This window comes from Equus przewalskii, chromosome 19 (genome assembly GCF_037783145.1).
Source record: "Equus przewalskii isolate Varuska chromosome 19, EquPr2, whole genome shotgun sequence".
Classification (NCBI taxonomy): Eukaryota; Metazoa; Chordata; class Mammalia; order Perissodactyla; family Equidae; genus Equus; species Equus przewalskii.
The window spans coordinates 31,392,521-31,398,033 of NC_091849.1; positions in this window are offsets into that span (position 1 = coordinate 31,392,521).

The following is a 5,513-nucleotide window of genomic DNA, read 5'->3' on the forward strand; positions in this document are numbered from 1 at the left end:
TCTATTGCTTGGTAACAAACAATCTTAAAATACACAACAAACTTTTTGTTCTCTCTCATTCTGTGGGTTGACTGGGATCAGCAGTCAGCTCTTCTGCTCCATGTGCCATGGGCTGGGGCTGCATTAATCTGGACTCCTGACTGGTCCAGAACATTCAAGAGAGTTCCCTCTTGGGGCTGCTGGTGGTGCTGGGTGTCAGCTGGGAGCTCACTGGGGCTGTTAATGGGGTGACCTAGGTTCTCCTCCACCTGCTTCTCCACATGGCTTGGCTGCTCCCAGCTCAGCACCTGGATTTCAGGAAGGAGTGTTTCAAGTGGACAAGTCAGAAACCACAAGCATCTTATGTCAGAACATCAGAAGTCAAGCAGTGTCACCTTCTCATGTTCTAGTCATCAAAGTTAGTTATAGATCCAAGGGTGGAAAAATTGGTCCTCACCTCTAAATAGGAGATGATGAGGTCACAATATAAAAGAGCATGTGGGGTGGGGGATGTTGTCAAGACCATCTGTGGAAAACGAAGACTTCGTAGTATGTTAGAAGGTGATAGGGATATGAAGAATATTCTAATTTAAATTTTTTTTAATTAAAAAATTAATGCAAAGCAGAAAATAAATAAAGATAAAGGAAGAGATTCCACTTTTAAATGGAGTGGTCAGGGTAAGGATCATGCAGGTGACATTTGCCCGGGCCTGAAGGAGGTGAAGAACTGAGCCATGCAGATATTCAAAGGAAGAACCTTCCAGGATGGCCCTCTGCACATACACAGGGCTCCCCTGGGAAAGCACTAGAGCTGCAGCAGGAGTGGAGGTGGGCAGATGTTTTAAAGAGCTTCCTATCTATCTTTATACCCTAAGGAACTAGTAAAAGAGTCAATTTAATCCAAAATTAGCAGAAGGAAGGACATACTACATATTAGAGCAGAGATAAATACAGTAGAGAATTGAAAAACAATAGAGAACGTAAGTGAAACCAAAAGTTAGTCCTTTGAAAAGGCCAACAAAACTGACAAACTTTTAGTTAGATTGACTAGAAGAAAGAGAATACTAAATTTACTAAAATCAGAAGTGAAACTGGGAATATTACTACCAATTTTACAGAAATACAAAGGATTCTAAAAGAGTACTGTGAACGACTGCTTGCCGACAAATTGTATAAACTACATGAAATGGAAAAATTCCTAGAAACACACAACTTACTAAGACTAAATCATGAAGAAATAGAAAATCTGAATATACATAACTAATAAGGGGATTAAATCAGTAATCAAAAACCACTAAAAGAGAAAAGCCCAGGACTAGATGGCTCCACTGGTGAATTCTACCAAATATTTAAAGAACAACTAACAGCAATCCTTCTTTAACTTTTCAAAAATATTGAAGAAGAGAGAACACTTCCTAACACTTCTTGAGGCCAACATGGCCCTGATACCAAAGCCAAACAAAGACACTATAAGAAAAGAAAACTACAGACCAATATCCCCAATGAATATTGATGCAAAATCCTCAACAAAATACTAGCAAAATGAATTCAGCAGCATATTTAAAGAATTATACACCATGGCCAATTGGGATTTATTCCTGGAAAGCAAGGTTCAACATTTGAAAATCAGTCAATGAAATACACCACATTGACAGAATGAAGGAGGCAAAAACCACACATGATCATCTCAATCAACGAGAAGAAGCATTTGACAAAATTCAACAACACTTCATGATCAAAGCATTCAATAAACTAGGAATAGAATGAAAGTTCCTTTAGATATTAAAGTCTATGTGTGAAAAGCCCACAGCTAATATAGTATTTAATGGTGAAAAACTGAAAGCTATTCCCCTAAAATCAGGAACAAGATCAGAATGTCCACTTTGCCACTTCCTTTCGACATAGTATTGGTACATCTAGCTAGAGCAAGTAGGCAAGAAAAAGAAATAAAGAACATCCAAATAGGAAACAAAGAAGTAAAATTATCTGTGTTTGCAGATGACATGATCTTATAGGTAGAAATCCCTAAGAATCACACACACACACACACACACACACACACACACACAAATTGTTAGAGCTAATAAATGAATTCAGAAAAGCTACAGGATAAAGAGCCACACAATAATCAGTTGCCCTTTTATACACTAAGAATGAACAATCTTTAAAAGAAATTAGGAAAATAATTACATTTACAATAACATCAAAAAGAGTGAAATATATAGGAATAAACTTGAACCAAGGAGGCAAAAGACTTGTACACTGAAAACTACAAGACATTGATGAAGGAAATTCAAGAAGGCATAACTAAATGGAAAACATCCCATGTTCACGAATTGGAAGACTTAATCTTGTTAAAATGACAATACTGCACAAAGCAATCGCAAAGTCAGTGCAATCCCTATCAAAATCCCAAAGGTGCTTTTTGCAGCAATGAAAAACCCATCCTAAAATTCATGTGGAATCTTAAGGGACCCCAAATAGCCAAAACAATCTTGGAAAAGGAGATAAAAGTTGAAGGACTTGCACGTCCAGATTCCAAAACTTTCTACAAAGCTGTATTAATCAAAACAGTGTGGTACTGGCAGAAGGACAAAAATGTAGACAAATGGAATAGAACAGAGAGCTCAGAAATAAACCCTCACTTATATAGCTGACTGACTTTTGATAAAGGAGTCTAGACCATTCAATGGGGAAGAACAGTCTTTTCAACAAATAGTGTCGGGAAAACTGAATACCCCCACAGAAAAGGATGAAGTTGGACCCCTCACTTACACCATATACAAAAATTAACTCAAAATGGATCAGAGCTCTAAACATATGAACCAAAACTATAAAATTCTAAGAAGAAAACAGAGGAGGAAATCTTCTTGACATTGGATTTGGCAACAACTTCTTGCATACGACACGAAAATCATAGACAACCACAAAAATAAATAAATAAATCGAGCTTTTTCAAAATGTGATAATTTTGTGCATAAAAGGGCATACCAAAAGAACAAAAGGTGAACCCATAGGATTAAAGAAAATATTTCCAAATCTCATATCCGATAAACTATTAATATTCAGAATATATAAAGAACTCCTACAACTCAAAACAAAAGCCCAATTCAAAAATGGGCAAAGGATTTGAATAGACATTTCTTTAAAGAAGATAGGCAAATGGCTAATAAGCACATGAAAAGATGCTCAACATCGCTAACCATTAGGGAAATGCAAATCAAAAGCACGATATCACTTCCCATCCAATAGGAGAGCTATTATTAAAAAACAAAAAGAGAGTAGTAGATAACAAGTGTTGGCATGGATATGGGACCCTTGTGCATTGTTGGTGGGAATGTAAAATGGTGTAGCCACTATGGAAAACAATACAGTCCCTGCTCAAAAAATTAAACATAGAATTACCATAAGATCCAGCAATTCCACTTCTAGGTATATACTCAACAGAACTGAAGGTAGGGTCTTGAAAAGATATTGCACTCATGTTCACAGCTGCGTTACTCACAATAGATAAAAGATGAAAATAATCCAAACATCCATCAACAGATGAATGAATAAACAAAAGGTGGTGTACACTTACAATGGAATATTATTGAGTCTTGAAAAAGAATAAAATTCTGATACAGGCTACAACATGGACGAACCCTGCAAACATTGTGCTAAGTGAAATAAGCCAGACACAAAAGGACAAAGATATGATTCTACTTTTATGAGGTAGAGTGTAGAAGAGTCAAATTCACAGAGACATAGGGTAGGATAGTGGTTCCCAGGAGCTGGAGGAAAGGGAAATGGGGAGTTATTGCTTGATGGGTGCAGAGTTTCAGTTTGGGATGATGGAAAAGTTTTAGAGATGAGTAGTGGTGATGGTTGCACAACAATATGAATGTTCTTAATGCCACTGAATTGTACACTCAAAATGGTAAAATGGTAAATTTTACAGTATATATTGAAAGAGACGAAGGAAGGAAAGGAGGGAGGGAAGGAGATAGGGAGAGAGAAAGAAGGAAAGAAGGAAGAAAGGAAGGAAGGAAAAAGAATGGAAAGAAAAGAAAAAGAAGAAGAGGCTGGAGTCCTAAGAAAGCAGAGTGAGGAGGTGATGACCTGGTGAAGCATAACACAGATTTGCCAAAGTAGCTGTTGTCGCCAGGACAGGGTTCCTGCACCAGGAGGCCCACCACACTGCCCTCTGCTCATTCAGCTGAGCTGGCTGGTGCGAGGCACAGGTGTGGTGGAGTTAACATCAGTGAGTTTCTTGCTTTCTCATCTCACCACTTCAGTGCATCCTTGAACCAAGCTGCTTTTAGTAGGGCCTCTCCTGCCCCCACGCAGCTTCTGTCCCGCCATTGAACATGTGCGTCTGTGTGTGGTGGGAGTGTGTGTGTGGATGGGGGGGTGGGCAGGAGATCCATAGTGGAAAAGCAATCATCAGGCAACCACTTGGCCATGCACTCACCCTTCCTGAGGAACACTGCCCCACTGCCCTCCAAGCCTGTCACTGCAGGAGAATTAGAACACATGCATGTGGAGCCTCAAGGAGTCCAGCATCTTCTGTCCCCAGTCTGGGCCTCAGACAATCCCACCTTCCACCTCTCCATGTTTTAAAATGGGATGACTCGCAATTTCCACCTTCTAGCCTAGACCTGCCATGCATATTCTCCTGCCCATCCCCCAAATTCTGTGGCCTTCTCCCCAGGAAAGGCTGGTGGGGTGGAGGGGCTGGTGAGTAACACTCAGTGCTCTGGGCATCATGGTTCTGTGGTTGGTAGCAGCAGGGTGGAGCTTAGACCATGTCCCTGGGGAAATCCCTCCTCCCACTCATCCAGATATCCTGCCACCCAGGGTCAGGTAGTTGAAGACTGGTGTTTGTCGAGGTAAGCACCTCTAGAGGTGGTCACTGCACCTCTGCCAGGCTGAAGAAGGCTGCCAGCTGTGAGAATTCGCAGAAATTGCAGGTCCCGTGCACAGACTCTCTTGTCACCTGAATTGCTCCCAGGGCTGGGCAGTCCCAGCCGGGCCTGACAATCAGTCCTCTGGACTGAGGCCTCTCCCCTTGGGCAGAACTGGAGGTTCCTGCATCCTGTGGTAGCACAAGGTCGTCCCTCACCTTCAGAGCAGGTCCTGATGTTCAGTCCACAATGTCTGACCTTGAGACTCCCTCTTTGACCTTGGAGCAAGGCAAAGGAGGCCCAGAAAAGGACACTGGTGCAGCTGAGAGAGGGCACCACCCAGGGTCCCAGGGCTTCTGGGGTCTGTCCATAAGAGCATCTATGCTTGGAGAGAAGCTGGAGGCATTCCCAGCAGCAAGCTCTCAGGGCAGGATTACTGCAGGGCGGGGAAGTCATGAAACCCTCTGCCTTCGTGGAACCAACCTGATAGTCCTAGGTGGTTGGCTGTGTATTGGAGGATGGATCCCCCTTGCCCCTGCTGCATCGTCCCTCCCACAGGTCTATTTCCATCAAACCCTCAGGTGTGCGCAGAAGGGAGCCCAGTGGCTCCACGACGCCGCGGGCAGTGTGCCCTGTGCAAGAGGACTC